Raw genomic sequence first — 27,166 nt, 5'->3', positions numbered from 1 at the left:
AGAAAAGGTGGATATAAAGGGTGTTGAGGAAAGGTCTTTTGGGTAACCTGGGAGTTAAATGACAATGCAGAGGTGAGAAATTCACATGGGAGGAAGAAATGTCCCAGGCAAAGGATTTGGCATGCACATATGATCTGACACAGGAACACACATGATACAGGACACACATTGGTGTGTTCTAGGGTCCCCAGGAGGACAGTGTGAGCAGAAAAGATTTAGTGGGAGTAGCAGGAGAAGGCTGGCGAGGTATGTAAGAGCCAGATCCTGTGCAGGTTATGGGCAGCAATGTAGGCTATAAGGAGGATTTAAAAAAATTTTTTGTAAGCATAATGGAAAGATACTGGAGGACTTTGAGCATGTGGATATGAACTAACTTATAATTAGTGATTAATTGATAATCAGCTTTAATATTTTATAAAACTCACCCATTTTAAGTATAACAGTATGAGAAACTTTGATATATATGGTTGTGAACACCAACATGATCAATATGTAGAATATTTTCAATACCTCACAAAACTTCCTTTTGCCTCTTTTGCAATCAATCCTTGATCCCACTCCTAGGCTCAAGCAACCACAGATCTACCTTAAATAACTGTAATTTTACCTTTTCTAGAATTTCACATAAATTAAATCATATGAAACAGTCTTTGTGCATGACTTTTTCCACATAGCATGGTAAACTTGAGATTCACCCATATTGGTGTATTATGAGCTGTTAGCTCTTTTTATTGCTGAGAAGTGTGTCATTGTATGGATATCCTACAATTTGCTTAGCTGTTTACAGTTGATGATTTTAGGGCTATTTCAGGCTATTTTGAATAAAGCTTCTATGGGCATTAATGGTCAAGTTTTTGTGTGGACCTATATTTTCATTTCTCTGAGAAATACAAGAAGTAGTATTGCTGAACATTGTATGTTTAGTTTGAAAAGAAGCTGCCAATTTTTTCCCTAAGTATCTGTATCTTTTAGCATTCCTGCCAGTTGTGAGAGTTATATTTGTGACAACTGATGCTTAGAATGTCTTTCTAACTTTAGTCAAGCTAGTGGACATAACTTGTGTGTCATTTCTCTTTTAGTTTACATTTCCCTAACGACTTTGTGCGCATCTTCATGTCTTTCTTTGCCACTCATGTATCTTCTCTGGCAAAGTGTCTGTTCAAATATTTTGCCCATTATTTTATAGATTGCTAGTTCCTTATTATTACCTTTGAGGGTTCTTTATCTAAGTCCTTTATCAAGATATATGATGTGGACTTGTTTTCTCTAAGTCTGTGAAGTGAATTACATTTTAACTTTTTTTATACTGCCTCTTGAAAGCAAACGTTTTTAAAGTTGATGAAATATAATTTATCATTTCTTCTTATGTTTTGTCCTTTTTGTGTCTTAGAACCCCAAGGTTACAAATGTTTCTTGCAGTTTTTCTTTTAAAAGTTTTACAGTTTTAACGTTTATAACTACAATTCATTTCACGTCAACATTTTGTGTTTGGTAAGAGGTAGGCATTAAGTGTGGTTTTTTTTCCTTCCCTATTTTCTTTTCTTTTTCTTGTTCAGCAATAGAAAGGAAATTCATGAAACACACATATATGCCACTCAGGTAAAATGTGACAGTGGTGGAAACGAGTGATGTTTGCCATTTAGGGAACACCTGTTGTGTGCCTAAGTCTGGGCCAGGATTGGATTAATCTTATCACTTCAATAATTCTATGAGGAAACTGAAGCTCATAGGGTTGAAGTTACTCTTCTAAGATTACCTGTGATTTGATCTAAGGATAATCTGATTTTAGTGACTGTTGTTTTAATTCTAACATGGAAATACAGAAACAAGAAAATAGAATCAAATCATAGCACCTCAGTAAAATTGAGGTGCTAAGCAACTCAGTGAGTCCCTGTCTTCCCATTCTGGGTACATCCTTTTCAAACCCACTCTTATGACCCACAGCAGTGACCTTCTGTGATAGAGGAGAATCAATATTTTTAGGGAAAGGAATATATAAAGATACCATTTAAAAAGCTTTTATACCCCAATAAACCAAGTACTACCCATTCTAATTATTGTGTTATTAGATGTGTTACTTGAACTCTCTGAATTTTGGATTTACCATTTGTATAATTAAGTATTTTTTGAGCAACTCTATGTGCTGGTATTCTGAAATAACTCATGACATAGCTGTTCAGACTAGTAAGATGGTCTCTGATGAAAGGTTCTTCCTAATCACTACCTTACTATTAGTGGGTTATGTTCTGTTCCTGGTATTTGACTTATTACTTCTGTGCCTTTACTTTTATCCTTCAAAGAAAGCAAAACGAACAAATAAACAAACAAACCTAGACCACATAATACTTTAAAATAAGGGAATTTATTCCTGGTGACCTCCATTATAAAAGCTGTTGCAGTTTGTCAGCTGGAAGGCAGGTCCCAGCTTTGCTCCCCCACTCCTTTCTCCTGTCCCAGTTGCATATTTATATCAGGCAAGCATCTAGCTTTCAGGGAAAGGGAAATTCCGGGTTGGAGCTTTGTGGGTTCTGTGACACATGGGATCTATTTTCTCTGTGTGAAGTATTAGGAAGCTAAAACCAACTTGAGAACTCAACCCCCTGGGCTCATTTGATCCTTGCATCTATTCATTCATTTAATCCTTATTAGTGCTTACCATGTGCTAAATGATAAGAATCAGCAGGTGACAAGACAGAGGAAGCACATGCCCACAGGAAGCTTATATTCTAGTAGTTATAAGAAATAAACATATTGGGGGCTAAGTTTGTGTGAGCCACAATCCAAGTGCTTTGCATAAATTTCCTCATTATCTTCACGACTCTCTGCCCCATGGTAGGCAGACTTGACACCTCCATGTTAAAGAGGAAACTGAAGATAAGGAAAGTTAAATGATATTCCCAAGCTCACCTGGCTAGAAATGGACAAGTGGGGAGGGAGGCCAGGTAACCTGATTCCTGAGTCCAGGTTCTCACAGGGCACTTATCTACACCATCTTAAAATAAGAAGGGAATACAAAGGTGAATCTGGCATAGAGCCTTCAAGAAGATTGCCATCTAGCAGCAGAGGTAAGAGGAATTGACATTGATAACAGAATCAGGGTCATTAGGGATGTGCAGAAACAAGGAAAGGTAAGAAGGGGGAGGAGATCATATCAGGCAGGCTTCATGGAAGAAGTGGCATTTGACTTGGGTTTAGGTGTGTGGAAATGAAGAAGGAAGAAATGACAGGAAGCATGAGTCAAGGCACAGAGATTGAAAAGCAGGTAAATTCCAGGTCGGATTGATGGAAGCTTAGGATACAAGAAGGGACTGGTGATAAGGGTGTAAAGGTGAATAAAGCTACAAAACATCTGAAGAAAATGTTGGCAATTGGTGATCAATAGCAGAGTGAAGATATTACCTTCTCTTTAAACATTTGGAAATTTATTGTACATTTGTATTAGATTTCCAACACACATTGCATGAAAATTCATATCCATTTCAAGCTAAGATAAAGTCCTCTTAGTAATATAGGTATGCAATGATACCTTTCTACAGAGTGTTTACCCTAAATGAACATCAAACATCACATGGACTGTGAAGTATCGATACAAATTTTTTATCTTCTCACATTTTCTTTCTGTTCAGATACACCTTGAAGAATACAACAAAACTTACTGATAGTGGAACATGTATGTAATGACACTAAGTGACAGAGCTTTGAGAGGAGCTTATCAAAATCAGAGAAAGAGAGAGAGAGAGAGAGAGAGAGAGAGAGAGAGAGAGAGAGAGAGAGAGAGAGAGAGAGAGAGAGAGATAGTTCCATGTCCCTCACCCAAGGGGTTTGTTACACAGCCTCCTAAGGGTTATGCCTAATGACCGAGAAACACTGCAATTATCCCAATGAATTAGAGATGCTAAAATAACCTCCATTCCCATCACTCTTATTCCACATTGTTCTAGCTGATGGAGTATGAGAAGAAAAATGAATATAAATATTAACAAATAATTGAAAATGCACATTCTTGGAAAACTCATGTGAATCAACTAAAACAAACCTATTCAATACAAAGTTTCAATAAAAGACTAGATATAAAACAATAAAAATGGGTTTCTTATATGCCAGATAAAAATGTAGTGAAAAGAAATATTGTTCAGAAGATCAAGAACATCTTGAAAAGCCAAAGACTAATATTAACAAAAATAATTTTGCAGATGTTGTGAATAAAACTACAAAACATTATTGAGGAGCTACATGTAAGAAGGCTGGAGTACATGGAAGTGAAAGATCTAGTTCCTAGATGGGAAGATTTAATAGGAAAAAATGCCAACTCTTTCCAAATTCATCTGTAAGTTTAAAGTAGTTTCAATTAAAATACAAAAAGGAAGGGTTTTCTTTCAGAAACTTGACCAAATTAATTTATAGTTCATTTGGAAGATTTTGCAAAGCGTGAATGACAATGGTGGACTTTCATTTCCAACCATTAATAAGTGTTATAATGTCATAATAATTTCAATGGTTTTATTCTTATGTAGTTTTAAGTAGATCGAATAGAATTCCAGATATACATCTAAGCATATAGAATAATTTAGTATATAAGAATGACTTTCCTAGTCATGGACGAGTAGTTTTTTTAATAAATTGTACAGGGTTAAATGTTGGGATTATCTGTCAATAATTTTTATAAAATATTTCCATTTTACATTTGTATTTTTTTTCTGACTTACACCATTCTTTGTTCTAAATGTCTGACAAGGCATGAAATTAATTCTTTTCTTTGTTGAAGACTGAAACATTAAATAATAAGTAAGTAAGTAAGTAAATAAATAAATAAATTGAAGGAAAGAATTTTGTAAAACCTGATTTGGTGTCAGCAGAGGGGGAACCCCTGTAAAAACAAGACTTATCTTTTCTGGATGGCCTGTCATTTTTATTGTAGCTTCATGAATGACACTGCTGAGTGGCCTTGATACCCTGATTAATATTGCCTGTCCCAGTAGTCTGGATACTAGTGTTGGCTATGAGGGAGTTTCTACCTCTTGACAAAATTAGAAAAGTGGGAAAAGTATTCTTCTTAATGGAAAGTTATTTAATAAAAAATATTATCTTCCAAGACCTGGATAGGCATTTGTCAATAGACATAAAGATGGCCAACAGGTATATGAAAAAATGCTCAGCATCATTAATCTGGGAAATGCAAATGAAAACCACAATGAGCAATCACCTTTTATCTGTTGCAATGCCTATTATCAAAAATAATAGTGTTGTGGTAGTGTAAATTGATATAGCCATTATGGAAACAGGATTGATGTTCCCAAAATAATTAAAAATGAAATTACTAAATTATCCAGCAATGCCATCATTAGGCATATAGCCAAAGGTTTTGAAATCAGTATGTCAGATATCTGTGTTCCACATTCATTGTAGTGTTATTCATAATAACCAAGATAAGGGATCAGACTAAATTTCCATCAACAGATGAATGGATAGAAAATCGAGTATGTATATGTGCGCGCGCGTGCACGCGCACACACACACACACACACACACACTTAATGGAGTACCATTAAGCCTTAAAAAAGAAAGAAATCTTGTCTTTTAAGATAACATGAATTAATTTGAAGGACATTATGCTTAATGAAATAAGCAAGGCACAGAAACACAAATAATGCATGATCTCTCTCATACATGGAATCTAAAAACTTTTAACTTATAGAAACAGAATAAAATAGTGATTACCAGAGTCTGAGAGCAGGAGAATTGGGAAGATTTTGGTCAAAGAACCCCAAATTTCAGATAGGAGGAATAAGTTCAATAGATCTATTGTACATCAAGGCAGTTAATAACAGTGTATTTATACTTGAAAATTGCTAAGACTACATTTTAAGTTTTTACCAAAAATGATAAATCTGAGAGGTAACACATATATTGAATAGCTCAATTTAGTTATTCCACTAAATATACATTTATCAAGATACCATGTTAGAAAGCATAAGCATATATAATTTTTACTTGTCAGTTAAAGTAAAATGATCTTTTTCCTGAGATTTTGCTTATCTTTGATTTTGGTGAAATATGAATTGCTGTATGAGATTCTTATATGATCTGGTATTTGATTGTATTTATTATTACATAGAAATGTACTAACTAAGGTGGAAAATGAAAAAGTTGAAAAGAGTGTCCGTTCCTCCAACTAATCACTTGCTTTGTATTTGAGCAGCATGTATGTACACACGACTCCCAACTCTGTGACCCATGCCACACTAGTTACATTGAGTCCTAGTGTAACACATATTCTTTTCGGTCAGGTCTGGAGACTTACTCACTACTCAGATTAGGAGATTTGATTCCTGTGGCATTAGAGCTTTATTTTGCTCCCATCACTTTCTACCTCTTTCATCCTTTCTCCTTTCTCTCTATTTTTCTCCCTTCATTAATTCCTTCCAGGCTTGGAGAGTCCATTCTCAAAGAAAAATAAATAAATGGGTGAGCAGAATGAATTCATTTGACTTTTCTGGTGTTGGAAGTGATGGCTGAGGATTGACACTTTTTGGAAATGGAGGGCCATGGGACTGGGCTTGAATATTGGAAGTCCAAGCAGCACTTACAAAATATTCTTCAGTGGGTCAAAGGGACAGGAGAAAGACAATGGGGACTGTTTTATAAATGGACAGAACCAAAGCTGATGAAGCTAGAATAATCTCTCACTGTTAATTTCTAGCATAGTCAGCCATCCCCCTTGGTCCTCTACACTCATGCTCTTTAAAAAACACTTAACAGGATAAACATTTTCCTCCCTGCGGTAGAGTGTGGTAAGAATAATAGTAATTTACAATACTTGAATCCAAGCAATTAACTCTCCAGCATTTCATGAAAATGCAATTATTCTCTAAGTAGGAACTCAGGGCGGCTGGTGGAAGAGGTGGGCTTTGCACGCTTGCACGTGTTTCTGCTGAAGCTGGGATGGACTCTTTCTGTTTGTTTCATGTCTTCAGCCTGACACGTGAAGCAGACTGTGTTAGAGCTGACTGCTTTTAGCTTGGGGTGCTTGGTGATGGCAGAGCCGTGTATTGACAGTGGAGATTTAGGGATGGATGGCTCATCATGACTAGATTTCACTTCCATTTGAAACTCTGAAAATGGAAAATATGCTGCTTTCCAAGAAGCATTTTTTGTTCTACTCCCAGATTCTCAACTTTCTTGCTGGAATTAAATCCACATCTGCATGTGTGTATGCATATGCACACTAGCGCTGAACACACACACACCCCAGAGCTGTTGGGCCTGGAGAATACCATTAATAATGCAACCAAGTCTGGGTGCTTTTTAAAAGTCTATTTCTTGCTTATAAATAAATGGTAATTTGTTTAAAAGCATCATTACACACAGTGTTCAGTCAGATCCCATGCATTCGATTATTTTAAATAAATGGACCATAAATGGAACAAGTTCTTTCTAATTTACAAATGATAGGAAACATTTTTCAAGAAAAAAAAGGAAAAAGTGTAAAATTTGTTCTTAACTACATCTCATTAATGTGGAACTGTTCAATGACCTGTAAAGATTAAAGAATTAGTGAATTGGTGGAATTATCAGAATGAAAAATCTGTATAATTTTGGTTTCAATTTAAAAATCTACTAAACAGTCTAGCGACTTTAGTCTTGGATATTACTTTTTAATATCAGTTCCTATAAATGCAGTGGCATTGGGGTTACAAATGGATGGAGTCGAAAGCAACAAACAGTATGTTTAAAATCACAGCACAACAGAGGAGCTAAGTGGGAAGGAGGGACGCTGGGTGGGGGGGGGGCGGAGGATGGGTTATTTTTTTCCCCAATAAAACAACTGAAGACATTTAATTAAGTGACCACTCTGCTAAGTGGAGCAAAAATTAATATACATAAATGCATTTATGTCCAGGAAATGGTGCATAATTAAGAAGTTGGCTTCAAACAGAGAAACAGAGACAGAGTTATTTAACCAACATTGCCAGAACATCTTCTCCTTCCTAAAATTGTTCCAGTGATTACAAATAGAAGGAGAGACAGCAAGAAGAAAGTGAGGAAACTCTTACACATTAGAAAGGACTAAAAAGATGTGGCCATCCCAGCTGATGCACTAGCCTCCACTTGTAAGGCAATGATAGCTTAAGTGGCCCCTTCCCTACGTCCTTCCCCGATCTGCCCACATCACCCTTCATGTCATTGCAGCAAGGGATGTCTCTCTTCTGCACTATCAACATTGATTCCTGTCTACTTTGGATCAACTTAAATGCTTAAAAAACAATCCTGCTGGACTATAATTCTTTTGGAGTGATGCATTGTTTCTAAGGCTTCTCAGTGACCAACATCATACAAGCTCAGGGTAGAAGCTTATTTAATCTAGGATTCCAGACACACCCAAAGATTTTGTAGAGGCAATTCATACTAGAGCCCTAGCTGCCTGCCGAGGAAAAGAAAACATGGAGAGGGGAATCCTGAGGCAGTGGTCTCGGGACCACTTGCAAGCGTCCCACCCAGGAGACTGGGGTAGTTGGGTCAGGCTTGTAGGATGTTTGTTACTCTCTGACAGTTGAGTGACTTGTAGCATAGAGCTGGCTATGTGTTTGAGAATTGAGGGGCTGTAACCACGTGGAGGGACATCTGTGTCTACCATTCTACCAGCTGAATCAATGAAGATTCTTAGACCTGCTTCTGCAGAGTGACTTTTCCTGACCAGGGCTTGGGTGAAAGTCTGTCCAGCTTGGGGGATAAGAAGCAATGTAACCCCAAGTTTGTGCTCACTGCTCTCCTCCCAGGGGCCCTGTGTACCAGCTGATGGTTGGGTAGGTAGCTGAGGCTTTGCTTAAACCAAGCACACTTTGTGGGAAGGATTCTCGCCTCTGCTGGAGTAAAAGAATATAAGACCCTTTGACAGTGATTCTTGGGATCTCTTTTCATACTTGGGCATCACAGGACTATGTACAGCAGATAAGAGAACCCCAGAGCTCACAGATTCAGATTTACACACAGAAGTTCATTTAATTGCCCCATGTTAGGCACTGAAGAAGCTACCTAGACAAATGAGAAGAGATATCTGTCCTGAAGTGGTGCATAACCTAAGGAAATGCTGTTTGGGCCTGAGTTATAAAATAGTATCAGAAAAGTGAGTCAACAGTCCAGGAATTTTGATTGGATGTGTCCTTCCTCTATTCTGACTTCTTGAACCAAACTTATCCTTTCAGAACAGAGCTTTGCAGTCAGTACAAAACTACCATTTTCAAATTTTTAAATTTGCCCAGGTCACTTTTTACTGCTCACCTGGCTGGTTCCTCATCCCTGTCCTCTATGGCTCTGGACATTGCCTCTCATTGTTCTTCTATGTGCTTGATTGTGCCCTGGCCATAGTAGCAGCCCAGAAATCATCTGTTGGACACCTTTCCTCTTCTTCTTTTCACCTGCACTGAGATTTTTTGGTGACCTCTCGACCTACCCACTTCTCCCCCACTCTGCTCTGGGAGAATGAATGGAGTCCAGAAAAGAGTGGGATCAGGGGATTTATTCCTTGCTCACTCCCTTTGGATAGCTATGGGCTGGCTGCTTTTCATAGCTCTTCTCCTAATCTTCTCTCCCACAGCCATACTTGCTGATTAATCTCTCCCTTCCCTTTCTGGCCTGGGGTGAATAGTAAAGCTCAGCTCTTCTTAGGCCTAGAGAATTCCTTTATCTTCTTTCCTTAAACCTTTTGTTAAAGAACAAAAGAACCACTCATATCCTTTTAAGTAGTTATTTTGTTAAACTCTCCTTAAATTGCCAGTTCAATTTTGCTTGCCTTGCTTCCAGGTCCCTGACAGACACCTCTTTCCAGTTTATCCCCTGTGGGAGTTTCTCTTCAGCCTCACAAACCATGACTAAGGTTAGGAGGGACATTGCCTGGTCCCCCACATTGGGTCTCATGGGAAGAGTCAGTTGGGCCTGCCATTCACTTGGTGGTGTACATTTTGGCAAGATGAAAAAAGTTAGCCAATGTCATACATAGAGAGGAGGCCCCCATACCTACTGATCTTCTGGAGATGGGCACCCCTTGAGCATTTAGAGTTGTGAGGCTAGAATACCAGTGCCTGATTTTTAAGTCTTAATTAGCTAATCAAATTAGGGAGAATCATAGTAACTCACATTTTATGCAATTCTATGAAGAATTTCACTTGCATTTTTTTCTCACAAGTGTTCAGAGAATTATCTAGTTCAGTTTTCTCAATGGTATTGGGATAAATGGCAATGTCTGGAGACATTTTTGATTGACCCAACCTGGTAGCTATGGCATTGGCATCCATGGGGAAGAGACCAGGGATGCTGCCCAACATCATACAATGCACTGGAGAGTCCCTTGCTGCAAAGAAACATCTGACCCTAAATATAAATACAGCAGAGGTTGAGAAACCCTGACAGTGTGTTGTTTTTGCCTGAGGGATCAGAAGAAATCTATGGGAGTATCTTCTGGAATTGATCTGTAATGTTCAGGGACTTCAGGTATTCAAGGTGGACATTTTCCTAAGAGAGGCCAGAAGGAGTACACGGGAGTGGCACTGAACCTCAGACCTGAGGCCCTGGTCATTGAATGCCAATGGTACCCAGAGCTGCATTGGTGTGGGGACCAAAGCTTAGAGCCCAGTTGGAACCTGCTGTCTGCTCCTCCCATACCCCTTGGTTTCTATGCACCGGATCCTTCATTTTTATTTATTTGTGTTTTAGAAGATGAAAGCATTTGGATTGGGGAAGGAGGCACCTATTAGACTCATAGTTTGGATCTGCTTCTTATTGCCAGCTGTTGTGGACACATTGCACATAAGAAGTGAGAGTGTCTCTCTGCAAATTTCATATGTCCTTTCTCATGAGGATGAACAAGACTGGCTTACCGTTTCTGGAACTGTAGATATCTTGGACTTAGCCCCCAGGATAACAATAATTTTCTGCATCTTCACCAAAAATCATTAGTCTTTTCCTGCAGGGTTACCTAGAAGCATACCTTTCTTATCCATTGTCAAAGACAAAAGTGAGTCAAGGATGTTTATATACTTGTGGGAAAGGAGTTCATTTATGGTAATTTTAATTTCAGCACAGGGTTAGTGTTAGAAAGGAAAGTAAGTCTCACAGAGTAAAAAGAAAGGCTGAGATGGTCTCTGATTGGTAAGCATCCTATTAAAATGGAAATTTTGAAAGCAATGAAGATCTTCTAATTCATCTTTAGGTACATTTAGCTGTCTTTGGTTGGCTGAAAGAGGGAAAGCAAAGATTTGGGGGATATTTCAAAAGAGGAAGGATCATTTGATGTTAGGAATGGGGGAATTTTCTGTAGCCAGACATTTTCTGGAACGAGTGGGAAATTGATAGGTGCTTTGTAGTTAGACAATCATAATGGCCCTTAAGGGAGGGAAGGATTGCCATGAAGGCAATTTCTTATCATGTAGGTGGCTTTGACAGCTTCCTTGGATTTCTTGAAGGCAAAATTTCCCTCTTTACTATACATGTAAGTTGCTCGCCCTACCAGAGGATGCTGGGCTGCTTCTGGCAGGTACAACTTCCATCGTCACTTCTGCCTGTGGAAAGGGTGTATTTTCCCAACTGAACATGATCTATTCTTCCCTTGGTGAAAGAGATGATGCAGTAATCACTTAAATAGGTCGTCATTAAAGCCTTTATACCACCTTGTAAATGAAGGTGGTTTAGGGGAGATCTTGTTATTTGGGGAAACTATCCAGAAAGGATGATTTGTAAGGCAGGTATGGAGGAAAGGAGGAAGGCAAAGAGAACAGCTCACATGAATATCTGCAAGGTTCAAGCTACAAAAAGAAGTATCAAAGCAAGCAGCAAGTTCAGAGGTTGAAAGAGTATCAGATTCAGAAACTCTTGGACTCCTATTTCTCTAACAGACTACCTTAATGACTTTTGGCAAATTCCTTAACCTTAATGAGCCTCAGTCTTCTATTTTGAAAAAAGGGCATGATAATTATATTTCCCATGTTATAAGGAGTGGTAGTGCCTGGCCCAGTGTGTTTGGTTCGATGGTGGCTATAACATCACCAAGGGGCCGAGAGAAAGTAGAGCATTCAAGAGTCTGAAGTAACTGAGTCCAAACATCTCATGAAGTGGAAGGAGGGAGATTGGGATAAAAAACTAGACTTTGGTATTTTAAGGTATTTTGAGGAGAGGGAGCAGTTGTAGGGCTGCATGATTACAGTCAAAGCAGTTGACAAGAGTGGAGATAAGGCTTATTGAAGCGCAAGAGTAACTGAGGCAGTCAAGAGGCTGTGAAGTTATGACTTGGACTTGGAAAGCCACAGGGACATTGGAGCCACTTGGGCAACCCAGGAGCCAAAGCGGTTAATGGATAATGGTAATGACAAAGGGACAGAAATGTAGTCTGATGGCATGAGCTCCAGGGCATCAGGGTTTTGTGTGAAGATTGTGGAGTAATTTGTGTCTGTGAGGATCTGGAGGAATGTTTAAACACCTCCTGGCTACACAGATATGTGAGGTGGAAGAAAGAACTTAAATTCAAAGGTCGTAGAGAAAGTGGTCTTCTCACAGGAAGGCCAAGTATCTGTTATATTAATACTTGCTACCACTTTCTGTTTGTTTTGTGCATGTATACTGTGAAACATTTGCAGATACTGGTTTCTTTTTTTTTTTTTTTTTTTTTTTTTGATACTGGGGATCAAACCTAGGGGCTCTTAACCACTGAGTCACTGAGTCACCTCGCTTTTATTTTTTTTATTTTGAGACAGGGTCTTACTAAGTTTCTTAGGGCCTCTCTAAGTTGCTAAGGCTGGTCTTGAACTTGCAATCCTCCTGCTTTAGCCTCCCAAGTCACTGGGACAGATACTAATTCTAATCTTGACTACAATCATGAGATAGTGGACTCTCATTTTATGCAAATGAAGAGAATGAGGGTCAAAAAGTTTAGAAGTCTCATCTGAAGTCACTTAGAGAAGCAGAAGAACACGTATCTGCTGAGCTCAGTATCTGCGGAGCTGCCCTCCATCTACAGAAGCAGCATGTCTAATCATTGGACAAAAAGGAGAGAATTTTAGGAGAGCATATAGATATTGGGTTTTTGTTAATCAGGGAATACAAGCGCAGACACACAGAAGAAAGGCATGGGGAAGAGGAAGACATTGGGAAATGTAGGAAGCAAAGGAAGATGTCTTGTGCTGGTATGGCAGGCAGATCAGTAAATTAGTAGAGCTGGCAGGAGGAGCGTGATCAAGCCTCACAAGGAACTATGAGAATGGAATTGATTTGCCTCAGTATCACAAATTTGCACAAGTTGTTTTGACATCACAGAAACACTGCCCTTTCAATAGTGAAGATGGTGCAGTGGGGGAACTTCTGCAGTGAATCCCTGGCATCTGGGGAATGGTTAGTAATTATGTCCAGGAGGTCAAGGAAGAGGAAGAATCAAGTGCTCAGATTGGGTCAACCTGGAGGATGGTCACAATGGAGGAGTTGTCCACAAATACATGTCTTCCTCCAAGTGTGAAGGGCTTCCAGCATCCTTTGAAATCAGTCAGTGGTCTGTCTGTAATAATTGATGTGCACAATTCCCTAATCAGGGACTAGAGTCCAATGCCAATTGTTTCTTTTACTTTTTAATGGATTCGAACTCTATACCCAAGCTTAGAAAATCAAAGCACTTCTGGAAGATATTTATTAGCGGCCAAATTATAAAAACACATAGCAAACCTTTAGTTTGCATTACAAGTGTTAATATATGCAGAGCCCCGTGAATAGCTCATCTTTCTGCCTCTCTTGTATCTTAAATTTTTCATTACAAATTTCCAGGGCTTCAAAGTAGACTCTCACAGCCGGCGCCTTTTTTCTCCCTTGCATGACAAAGAGCTGTCAAAAACGGTTCCTGGGCTGGCTAGTTTCTTCCCCTTTTTTCTCTCATCTAAATGTCAAACAACTTAGCTTAAATAAAGCCCAGCATTCTTCGTCTGGTGCTTCTCAAAAGAAAAACACCACCACAGAAGGCATCTACAAAGGCCCTAATTAATGTTTCTCATTGATTTGGTTTTAGTGTGATGTATTTTATGAAAAAAATATGAATCCAGAAGGCACTCTCATTAAAATCATTAGCGGCTCAACATTGGCTGCAAACAGCCTGGTGGTAGGGCTGGAGAACCCAGACTCATACAAACATGCAGACATAGAGCTTACATGTGTACCTGTGCACACATGTGACATGCTTTTCAGATCATGCTCAACACACATGGATGTGTACACATGCAGAATCATATACAAGATAAGCACAAAAGTCCTACATGCTCATGCTCACAATCACTGATGCACATATGTGCATACATGTAGCTGAGTACTTGCAAGGCGTACATGCAAGCATGTATGCATCTGGTTACCCATGCATGCACAGGAGGCCCAACAAGCCTATGCTCACACACAGAGGGTGCTTGTCAATGCGAACACTAGTACTCATGAGTATGGCTGCCTATTTTATATGCCAACGAATATCCATGTATTGAAGGAAAAGGGAAAGAACGGCCTTGAGTCTCTTGGGATTATGTTCATGGGAGAGAACAAGAAATATCAGGCCCAGTGATTTTCCACATCACTATATAATTTCTCAATAAGAATTTTTTTCATTCATTTTTCAGGAGGTCTCCTAATACCAGGGGCCAAAGGTATCAGGACCTGTCAGGCACATGCACCTGTTCCTCTCTTCCACTGAGAATTTTTGGATGGTTGGAGAGCTTTCTGGAAGACTCACTTTTAATGATCTTTTGCCTCCTTATGGAGATGGAAAAAGGGAGAAGAAAGCAAGTGACTATAGATCTTGGAAGGGCAGAGAGAAGAACTCTGTGACCTGGAACTAACTGATCTTCCGATGGCAGCTTAAACTGAGATGGTTTTGGAACTGAAGAGAGCTTCACTTTTTCCTATATCCCACATTTTGTCTCCTTTCCTTAAGTCAGTTCTTGCCCAAACAAACCCCGTTTTCAACTTGTATCCCATTTTTAGAGTACCTTGGTTGTTTTTGAGGGATAGAAATTTTGAGGGAAGTTTCATGACTTGCAAAGGGACCTGGAAGAAGTTCCACCCTCAGTTTTTCTTCTAAGACACAGACTCTCCCAGCTGTCATTGTGAGGTGCCTGAACCCCACCTTATTTCTGGACAGTCAGCAAGAACCTGACACTAGCCCAAGTAACCTTCCTTCCAGCCAATCCAAGTACAGTGTTGGGGTCTGGGGCCACAGCCACTGCTAATATCAAAGAGTAGATCTGCTCTCAAGGAAAGATGATTTGCTGTTGTTCAATGGGGGTATATATTTTTTAAGAACTTGCAGGAAGCCAAGGCAGGGTTTGTCTTTTCAGAGCCCATGTGTCAAGATATTGTCTCATCCTAAGTGATACATGAAACTTGGACTTGATAAGTTGGACTACAAGTACTCAAATACTCAGAGTCCACTTTTCACCTTTCCCTAGGGATTTTTCTTGAGCAAAGAGGAAGCACAGGTTTCTCTTTCAAGGACTTGCTCTTCTCCTCTCCCCATGGTGCTGGAAGGGTCACCTTTGACCTTGTATACCTGTGTGCTTCTATCTCCCCTACAGAGAAGTTACTAATGTGTGCACCATGTACTTGGGGGGGACATGGGACCCCATGGAAAGGGTCTCATGTTCAAATTTGGAGCTCATGCAAATGCTCCCTAACCCCTCTTCTGCTCCCTGCTATGGTACCATCAGTCATTCTCTTTCACTTCCTTAATGCATGGATGCCTGAGGCCCCCAGGTTTTAAACTTGGAAGGAAGGAAGAAGGAGTGTTCTGTAATACACTTTTACCACACTTTTGGAATTTGGATACTTGCTGACCATTTGACTAGTGACCAGTGTATATGTCTTTCAGAAACCTAGAAGGAAGCAGGCATGAGAGGAATTTCAACCCATAGCATATATAAACACACATTCGATAGCAACATATTGAGATAAAGTATGTAATGGCTACTTTAAACCTGGGCGGCAGAGGTGGCAGGGAAGTTACGTGCCAAAACCTCTCCAAGTAATTAAAGCTTGGCATTCATGTTTTGCCATTTGTCAGCACAAAGTAAATATAGGAATCTTGGTATTCACATCTTCTCGGCTAAATATCCTTCTGTGGCTATTGCTCAAATATTGAAAATACTTGTGTAAGTTCTAGTACAAAACTGCCACCAGAGTGATTTATGTGGAGACATAACCCACTGCCTCCCTGAATTCATGCATCCACCATCACAGTTTATATCCATTTTGCTCTGGTCCCCATTAGCAATGTTGTCAAAAAAAAATCACAGAAAAATAACGACCTTGCAAGCTAAGAAATTTAGATCCGGATATGAGCCGTAAATCTGTATTAATTTAATAGTTAAAGTGCGTTAATGCTTTGTAATATTTTTTCTTTATAGAGAACACAATAGTGAGGTCATCTGTAATAAAGATGTTAATCCTGAGCCACCTGCTAGTTTGTTTTGCCTCTTGGGGCAAGAGGACATTAATGGATGAAATATGGCCTCAAGCTCCTTAAAATGTTGTTTTATGGCAACCTCTATGCAGAGCTATAAAACACTCACTCTGAGTGATAAAGAGTCTTGAGAAGGGATATACACTCTCCATCATGCCTGATCTGACGTTAGCTTTGTTCACTTACCACTCATCCCAGACGCCCACTGAGTTGGGCAGCAAAGGGAGACCAGGACTAGTCCCAGGGCTAGGGAGTGGTGGAGTGAGTTGTCTGATCATCTGGACCAGTTTCTGGGAGATGGTCCATTCTGGAATCTATACCTATCTTTCCCCTGGCTTTTCAGGAAAATAACCCATTGCTTTATCATTGGATCTCTGGGTAGTTTTTGTCACATGAATTTAAAAAAGTAACATTTACCCACCTACCTCCAAAGGAACTCCTTTTTCATACTGTGGAGAACATTCATTATTTAAATGTCGTTTACTCTCTGTGAATTAAAAGGAAGAAGCCCCATTTAGAGCTTTCTTCTTCCTTTTTTTAGTTTTTTTTGGTTGGGATTTAACCCAGAGGTGCTTAAACACTTTAACCACTGAGCCACATCCCCAACTTTTTTTTTATTTAATGTAAGGGGTAGTTGTTTTATTTTACTTTGGTGTTTGTTAAACATAGGGAAAATATACTTTTTTTATTTTGTACCAGGGATCGAACTTCACTTAACCACTGAACCACATCCTCAGGCCTTTTTGTATTTTATTTAGAAACAGGGTCTTGCTAAGTGGCTGAGGCTGGCTTTGACCTTGGGATCCCCCTGCCTCAGCCTCCTGAGTGGGATTACAGGCATGCACAACTGTTCCCGGCTAAGTTTGTTATCTATTTGTTCTAATTAGTTACACATAATACTACAATGCATTTTGACACATCATACATAAATGGAGTATAATTTCTCATTCTTCTGGTTGTACATGATGTAGAATCACACAGGTCATGTAATCATATATGTGCATAGGGTAATAATGTCTGATTCAGTCCACTGCCCTTCTCACCCCATAACCTCTCCCCTCCCTTTATTCCCCTCTGTCTAATCCAAAGTACTTCTATTCTTCCCTAGCCTACCAGCCCTGACTGTGAAATGGCATTCACATATCAGAAAAAACTTTCAGCCTTTGGTTCTTTGGGATTGGCTTATATCACTTAGCTCTAGCTCCATCCATTTACCAGCAAATGTCATTTTTTAAGGCTGAGTAATATTCCATTGTGTATATATACCACATTTTCTTTATCCATTCATCTGTTGATGTGTACCTAGGTTGGTTCCATAGTTTAGTTATTGTGAATTGAGCTGCTATAAACATTGATGTGACTGCATCACTGTGGTATGCTGATTTTAAGTCCTTTGGGTATAAACAGAGGAGTGGGATAACTGGGTCAAATAGTTTTCTGAAGAATCTCTACTGCTTTCCATAATGGTTGCACCAATTCGCAGTCCCACCAGCAATGTATGAGTGTACCTTTTTCCCCACATCCTCACCAACATTTATTGTTGCTTGTATTCTTGATAATTGCCATTCTGACTGGAGTGAGATAATTGCAAGAGATGTTGAATGTTTTTTTCATATATTAGTTGGCTGATTGTATTTCTTCTTCTGTTAAGTGTCTGTTCAGTTCCTTAGCCCATTTATTTGTTGCATTATTTGTTTTTTTGGTGTTAAGTTCTTTTGAGTTCTTTATGTATCTTGGAGGTTAATGCTGTATCTGAGGTGCATGTGGTAAGAATTTTCTCCCATTCTGGAGAATTCAACCCTTTTTATTTTTGAGATAGAATTTTGCTAAATTGCTTAGGATTTGCTAAGTTGCTGAGGCTGGCTTTGAACTTGCTATCCTCCTACCTCAGCCTCCCAAGTCACTGGGATTACAGGCATGTGCCACCATGCTCAGTTCTATTCTTTTCTTAATATTTAATATTCTTTCTTTTAATTGTACTATACCTCTTTGACACATACACACCCAACAATCTATTCAGATTGTACCAATTTCTAGATGGGAAACTGTTACTCTCCCTACAGGACTCACAGAATTAGGGGTACATACTTCACCATGGCATGCAAGGGTCTCAGACCATAGGCAAGCAGAGCAAGGGTACGGGGCAGGGAAGGGCACAGCTCACATGTCTGCCTGAGGCCACATGGGGAGTCAAATCAGGAGGTAAGGGGCCAGCCCTCAGGTAGGAGAAGAAAGGCTAGGTAGGAAGCTGCAGAAGGATGAGTGGTTAACCTGTAAGGTGAGGCAGGCACAGGAAGAGGGTACCCCTACTGTAAGTCCCCCATGCTGGGAGCAGAGGACAGGAAACCCCAACCAACTGGTATCTTGGCAGGATGCTTCTCAATTGGTGGCCTAGGACAGTGAGAACAAAGAGGACCCTTCAGACAAAACTGATGGCTTGGGGTCCCTAGTGGACACGAGGGACACGGTTAAGCCCTACCTTAACTGAATTTCTCCTCTTGTTGAGACCAGGGACAAGCCCATTTGGGGATTGTAGGAGAGGGAAGATGTGGCCCACAGGCCTTGGGTGCACCTCTGGGATGCCCAGGCTGGGCCAGGGATGATGGGGCCTGAAGGAAAGTGGTCGCATTTCTTCTGTGACTTCACTCACAGGATACGTGCAGCTCAGTAACTGCACAGGTGGTGAAGGTTCTTCTTGTCTTAGTTCTCCTTAGATTTTGAACTTCTGCAGTAAGCTTAGTTGGTAAATACTCCTGAATGAGTGTGAACACAGATCAGTGGGGAACAAGGTCCCTTCTCCACCTTTTCTTATTTTTGCTACCACTTATGGTTCACCTACTTGCTAATTCACCAAAACACTACCTCAAGAATCTTGAGAATAATAATTAAAATAAGTTCCTGTTGTTATTCGTTTTTTTACCAATGAGGAACTTGAGGATAAAGGTGAACGAACCCATCTGAAATCAGAGTTAAGATTCAGTCCTGGATCTTCCTGATTCCAAAGCCTGTGAGCAGTGCCACTCACTGCACCCCCTCCCACAAGCCCTGGGACTTGAGTCACGTAGTAGTTGATCAGTGCATGTCTGTTGAATGAAATAGTGTTAGTCACAAATTTAGCACTGCCAGTTCCTCAGACAGAATTGACAGGTTAGCCACCAGGTGGCTTTCCATTCTCCTCCATGTTCCTCCTCCCCAGGTTGGACTCCCTTGTGTGCCAGCTTTGAGGACAGAAGGCCCTGAAAGGACTCAAGCAGAGATGTTGAGAGTCTCTCACTGCCCCTCAGCCTCCTTGCTCCCCAAGGACCACCATCTCTGATAGCATTTGATTACACATTCATTTTTAAATTTCATCTCAGCTCCTAGGCTACATTGCGACGTGATAGTTCTGCATTATTGCATCAAAGGCCAGAGAGACATAGGAACCCTGGAGTGTCCACTGTTCCCTTTAGTAACTCAACCCTCCTGAGAGCCATCAAACAGAGACTGTTTTTGGGAGTCGCTGGACTGCTGAGTTGGGGGAAAGGCATGTGAGAATGAACACTTAATGGGAACCACTCTGTGCCACATACTATGCTATTAACCTGATCTTCATTGTAGGAAGTGGGAATTTTGACTGTAATTTATGATCGATGCAAAAAAGTGAAGTTCAGAAAGTAACATACTCATCTAAAATCACCCATAGCAAATGAAGAGTAGAGTGCATTTGAACTTCGATTTGACCCTACACAGCACATCTCCTCCTTCTTCTTCTTCTTCTTCTTCTTTTTAACTAAGTAAGGAAATTTGTAATAAGCAAGAAAGATTACTGCATGTATTCAGTGGAAAACTATGCATTGTTTAGAGCACAGTCTTGAAGTTAATCTGATTTTAGCCTTTCATTGTTGTCCTTGAGCTGTTTTACAGTGTAAGTTGTATGTGAGAGAGAGCAAAGCAAAATAATTCTTGTCTATAGAGATGCAAATAAATTCTGTCCAGTTTAGGTTTAATTGACTCTCCCCTTCCGCCCTCTCAACAAAAACAGAAACAAGCCCAAACAAACAAACAAAACCAATTTCACATCAATCTGTGAATCCATGTCTGTATTCCTTTGCTCCATTTAAATTTATGGTTCTTTGATTTCTCCTTTGAACATGTTGCAGCATCTTTTCCAATTCTTTCACACATGTTCATTTTATGGTTAGTATTCATTTAAATTAGAGAGCAAGGACTGTCTTTTTTTAGAACATTACCTTTTAACACCCACATAGCTAAAAGGCAGGGCTCAAGATAGCGTTCTCCCAACAACGCCAGTCTCTGCTTATTTGGATTATGTAAATCCAGAGCTGGATGAGGGGAACTGAGAGACAAGAAGGTCCACATCTCCATCATCCACGCCAGGCTAGATAGCCTAGTTATTGATTAAAGGAATCACATACCACTGCTATTTATAAATCCAGGGCTCCAAAGAGATTGTTTGTTTTTCCTGCTTTTAATTATTGAACATGAGATGCCAGTGTTGTTTTGCCAACAGCGGCACAATAGGTCCCTAATGAAACTCACTGAGCTACTAATAATTAAACCATCAAGCAGAAGTAACCAGTGCAGTGAGATATCAATTAACATTCTTCAATAATCACTCTTTTGTTTTGATTGTTTTAAAGAAAACTGTTTCTGATTTTATTTCTTCAAATTCGTCACAGAATATTCACCTCTGATGAAACTAAAAGGCCTGAGCTCCAAAGTCACATACTCCCCCATCCCAGTCGTTGTCCTGCCACTAACTGTAGAAGGGTCTGAGCACTCAGTTCACTTTTCTGAGACTGAATCCCTGAATATGGAAGGAAGAACTTGTAACAGCTACTTGGAAGAATTTCTGTGAATCTAAAGTAGGATAATTTATATTTAAGGCCCTAATATGTGCTTACTGCAAGGCAGAGATTTTCAATGTATTTTAGTTTAATTCCCTCTCTCTCCTTCCCTCTATTCTTCCTTCTTTTATCTTGTATTCCGTTTTCATAAGCCTCATTGTTTCATTGGAGATCCCTACAAGTATCTCAGACTGTGTGCCCATTTCCTCATCTTTGAAATTATCACCTGGCCATAGTCTCTGCCAAAGACACGGGCCTAGGCCTCCATGAATGTATCAGGGGAGAGCCGGTAATTGATCCCATGGTAATCAATTCAGGATGCGGGTCAAGTCAATCAAATTCTCCATTGTGAGACTCTAATAAGAGAAAGAAATGAATTAGTTGGTGGTGGGGTCTAAAACTAAAATGTCACATAGGGTCAGGGTGGGACCTGGTGGCATGGCCAACCAAAGGCAATGTAATCTGTCCTTGCAATGGAAGAAAGGACTTGTGATACTTGAGGAAGCCATGATACAGTGAGAAATAGACCCAAGTAGGGGTGATTAACCACAGAGAGGGAGTGAAGTAGGACAGAAACGTCTGGACACCCAAGGAATTTTCAGGAAGCAGGTTTATTGGCTGCAGCTAGTCCAGAGAATGTTTTAGACTATCCAATTCTTTGAGTTCTCAGAAGGTGTCTATTGTCCCATTTCTTAGAACAGTCAAGGATTTTACAGATTATTCCACAAAAGCAGAGCACATCCATTAAGTTTGTGGTTAAATTCAGTTTTTGCAAGACAGAACAGAGCGACAGGAAATAAGGCGTCTAACCAAATTGAGCCCTTCTGCAGAGATCTTTGCTGATATTTTGTTAACAAGAACAATTGTGGTGAGGGTCTCTGGAGAAGCTCAATTAAGATGAATTGACGGAGGATGGGGAGCGGGAGGAAGAGGAAGGGATTGTTCTTCCTTTAAAAGTCCTTTTACTTAAAAAAGTCTTTGAGCACTGTGGAAATAGGGCAGGAGGAGGAAAGAGTAGTGGGAAGGGTGCATTTTATTCAAGGACATGAAGATGTTAAGAGGACAGCAAGAGCAGTCACACATTTAAGGTGGTCCAGGGGATGTGAAAGAGGGGACAGCAAGAAGGGCCCCAGACATGGGATGTCAGAGGCTGGCACCTGGGACTGCTTTGCTCTTTTGCTGGAGCAAGAGTGACTGCCTTCAGGAGGTGGCCTGGCTCAGCTCATTAGCTCATTCCCACTGGTGCGTCGGGGCGGAATGGGGAGCCAGGTTCCCTTCATTAGGAAATGGATGGCACCTTTCTTGGGCAGGCTTTTAGTTACCTCTTAGCTCTTTCCCCCACCCCTCCAGGGATCTGTTAATGGCCAACTGGAGGGGACAAATCATCATCTCTAAGTAAGAGAAAAAGTCATGCACACGGAGGATGATGGGATGTCAAAGTGCCTAATCTTCAATACGGGGGAGAGTACTTTCCTGACCTGCACTAAATTAATCAAATACCATCAACTCTGTCCAGTTTAACACATACCTAAAGTATGCATGGCATGATGCTAGGGTACAATGAGGAACACAGGCATGATTCTCAGTCCTCAAGCAAGGTTCTGACCTGCTCATGAGTGGCTATAATACAAGTCAGAATGTCATGAGAGACAGAGAAAAGTGATCCGGGAACTGAATTAAAGGAGGAATTACCCTAGGTTGGGGAGTTTCCAGGAGAAGCTGGGTCGGAGATGACTCTTGAAAGACAGGTGGTGGTTTCTCCGGTGCCAGTGGGAGGATGGAGGGAAGTATTCTAGGAGGAGGAAACATCACGGGCAAATGCATAAAGGCAGACACGGTGGGCATGTTTGGAATGCAGGTGTGGATCTTCTCTGGGTGGAGTACAAGGCGTAGATTGTGATAAGCCTGGCACTGTGTGTGCTGAAGCTTGGGCTGGAGCATCAAGGCTAGGAAGAGGCATTCTGCAGCTGGTAGGCAAAGGCAAGCCTTCTCTGGCAGGGAGCAACGTGAATAAAAGTGATAAAACTAACTGGTCAGCTGCGTGTGTGCTGGGTTGAGGAAGAAAGATTTGCTACAAGAAAGCAAATGATGTCTGTGTAGTGTAGACCAGCAAGTGCTTCCAAACGGGCTTCATCAGCCCTTGCTATGGTGGGATGGGGACATCAGGGGGCAAAATTTGAGGGCCCATCCTTGCTTCTACCAGAGTCATCAGAGCAGCTGAGCTTCTATCAGTTTTATAAAATGAAGATAAGATTAAAATTGTATTTGCATAGTGGCTTGGGCTGCCAACTGCAACAATTAGAAAAACAAAAACGATAACCCTTTAGGAATTCTTGGTGTAAGAGAAATAATACAGGCTTGCTTAGGAATTCACTAGGTCTGGAATTCAAATCCTTACTTTCAAATTGACTTGGTATTTGCCAGTTCCCTTAATCTTCCTTGGCCTTAGCTTTCTCATTCTTAGATTTTGGGGTATAAAACTTACTTCATGAGATTGTTGTAAGGACTAAACAGTGTGCTGTATGGAAAACTTTATCATAGGACCTTGCATGTTCCTCCAGTTTCTGTAGTAGTGGTCAGACAAAAGCTGGTAGTTATCTGCAGAGTTTTATATTTGTTCTCTTTAGAAGAGGGCTCATCCCAGACATAATCACAGCTTCATGTAAGAGGCAAAATTGGAGATACCAATCCAGGGTCCGTGTGAGGCCTCCTTTGCCTGTTTTGTGTGGGTGAAGGCATTGCTGGTGGGGGCCAAGAGGATTCCATAGATTGGTTGACTGGTGGCACATCTTGGGCCCAGAAGCTTCTGCTTCTTGCAAATAAGATTTGGAATTTCTCCAGATGTATTCTTCATTTTCTCCTTAGAGTTAATGGTATGTCTTTGCATTTGGATCCTATAGTAAATATGCTGGGGGACTTCTACCGAGACAAAGCCTCAGAGTTGAGGGTGTCCCTTGAGAGGATGGAATCCAGGCTCACTTGAGGGAAAGCATAAGCAGAATCCAAGATATTGCTGACTCCGGTTTTCCTCATCAGTTGATTCCCATAGGTTCCAGTTTGGAGATAGAAAAGATTTCACTGAAAATTCTAGACTGACTGAAGCAATGAGGATTTGGGATTTGACGCTGTCTCTCATTGTGCAACCTCAAGCTGACAATCTCTCTGGGCCATTTTCCCATTAGACGAGAACTGGCTTAGAAAACAATTGTGGGTTCTTCCAGTGCTGTGTCAACCAAATGTAGAAATACAACAAAAATTATATTGGTAACTATGGTTGGAGGAGCAATTTATTGCTAAGAACTTTGGTGTATAGTTGCATTTAGGAGATTCTCTTGTGTGACCTTATTGGCAGCTGCTTGTTATAGTATCTCTATCTGCAGGCCACTCTGAACAATTGAACAAACACCCCAGCATCTCAGATCTAATTGCTTTCTAATTCTAAATCTCATATCTGCTTTATTCAAACACTATAAAGTCAACACATTGAGATGCGAAGTGCTATCAGGCATCCAAGTTTTAACAGCCACAATGTGTACCCATTGTATGATTCTGTAGAACTTATATCTTAGCCCCCATGAGCAGGAATTGGAGCTGGCAGAGAGCATCTTGGTAAGGTGTTCGCCTGTGGTCAACTTTCCTTCCATAGCTTATCAATGAGGAAATAGTAGAAAGAAGACATGAAATTATCTTCAGTTTAGTAAGTGTTTTAATTTTAAGGCTTATGGATTTTGGAAAATACTAAGTGGCATCTGGTATCCCCTCTGTCTGCCTGATCCAGTTTGGTTCCTCATAACAGCCATACTATGTACTATTATTATTCCATTTTCAGAATCTTCTTTGCTTCATTTTTAGAGATGAATCAATGAGGGCTTAGTATGTTCATTAACTTGTGGAAAGTCATCCAACCTTTTCTTCCATGGGAGATTAATTCCCCGGGTGTGTTAGAAGTTCTGAATGGGCCAACAGCTCCCAGAGAACAGCATATATGGTCTGGCTCCTTCCTCTCCTCCAAACACTGCATTGCCACCAACTCAAGATCAGGATTTGGACTTTTGAGGGAATGAGGAAGCTAGGCAGGGGTAGCCACATTTGACTCCAGCTTAATTTATTGAAAATTTATGCAGGTTTGTTCTGGGGGTAAGACTCAAGGTTGGGAGACTGATTAAGGAATCACTGATAAAATTGGAGTAAAAGATCATGCAGTCTGATTAGAGATGAGATGAGAAGAGGCACAAATTCATCATGTTAATATAAAACAATCAATGGTACTGGGCTAATGACTAGGTGTGAAGGTGAATGGGGGAGGGAGGGATCATGGATCACTTCCAGCTATTTGATAGGATGATCCGATGGATTGTGGGTACCCATCCGTTAAGACATGAAACACAGGATCTGCTTCCCTTTCCTCTCTCCAAGTATCTCTGGCATATACTGGGAGATTATGTCTACTTCAGAATCACCCTCTATTAGCTATTTGTCCTTCCTTGGGTTCCTCTAGCTACTCCCTGTTCTATCCTTCGTGCCTGTTCCCTTTGCTGTCGGTCATACCTTGTTTCTCCTAAATAGAATACTCCTCCTCCCACATGGTAAATGGTGCTGAATCACACTTCCATGTCAGGCACAGATCCTTTTTCCTCCACAAGAAACCCACACCCTGCTGTATGGTTATCACAGATTTCGCAGTATTTGGGAGCAATAGAAGGAACTCCTGACGAAAATATAGAAGTGAACTGTAAGTCTCACAAAACGACTTCTATTACCTGTCATCCATTAAGTGCCATTGATTCTTCTATTTTAATATGATCAATTTGTGCCATTTTGCTGTTCTCTTCAGCTATAACCTAGTTCTGGCCTTAGAATAAGGTAGTCCCTCCATGGAAGTTCCCATTATGAGCACTATCTGACCTTGTTCCCTGCTTTTAGTTTCCCTGCTCTGAAAGGTATCTCTTTGCTTACCCTCTCCCATGTGAATTGTCATTCCTTTTTAGGTAAACCCCATTCCTACTTACAGCATCTGCACCTTTCCCCACAAGGGACACTTGAATGCAGTGAGCCCAAGTTGTACAATTGGCCTGCATGGATTTTTTAGTCTGGAGTATGACCTGGGGTTGTTTCAGTAAGATAATGCAGGATGGGCTCTGTCAACTTTGAGTTTGGCCCCAACTGTGAGGTGCAGAAGAAGGACTTTTCTTAATTATCCAGAAGCTAATATGGACTTGGACTCAGATAGAGGCAGAAGTCTAGATCCCTAAATGAAACAGGTTCCTAAAGGAGTAGAACTCACACTCGTGCCAAGCTGCAGTATCAGGTCCCTTTTCTTCTGTCTCTGTTTTACAAAATGTGATTTGGGGCTCTTTGAATTTTTGAACTTAAGCACTTGCTAGGGCCATCATTTTGCATGGATTAACTTATTCAGTCTGTCTACAAATATCCCCATTTTATAGGTGCAACAAATGAAGTTTGGAGAGGTAAAACTATTGGGCCAAGTCACCAAGAGGCAGAGGTGAGATATGGGCCTAGGCACTCAGCACTCTCGGTAACACCAGGCTAGTCTAAGTGAGGCCCTTTCCAGAGGCTCTGCCCATTCAAGGCTACACAGACTGCAGGCAGAAGCTTGGAATGATGCTCCAGGTATCTTAGAACAAACTGCATTTCTAGGCAACCTCCTCTGAGCACACCCTCTCCTCTGAACACATAAGGGAGGCAGCATGAAGACTTTGCATTGTCCTTGGGGGATGATGGGAGAGCACAGAATGTGATGTTTACGTTTCTGTTTGTAGGAGGAGTGTATCAGTATGGAGGAGCTGAGTCTGGGATTTCCTCATGTAAGGAGTCTGGGGCTCCCTCAAAT

The sequence above is a fragment of the Sciurus vulgaris genome, assembly GCF_902686455.1.
Source record: "Sciurus vulgaris genome assembly, chromosome: 11".
In the NCBI taxonomy this organism is placed as follows: domain Eukaryota; kingdom Metazoa; phylum Chordata; class Mammalia; order Rodentia; family Sciuridae; genus Sciurus; species Sciurus vulgaris.
This window is presented reverse-complemented; position numbering follows the sequence as displayed.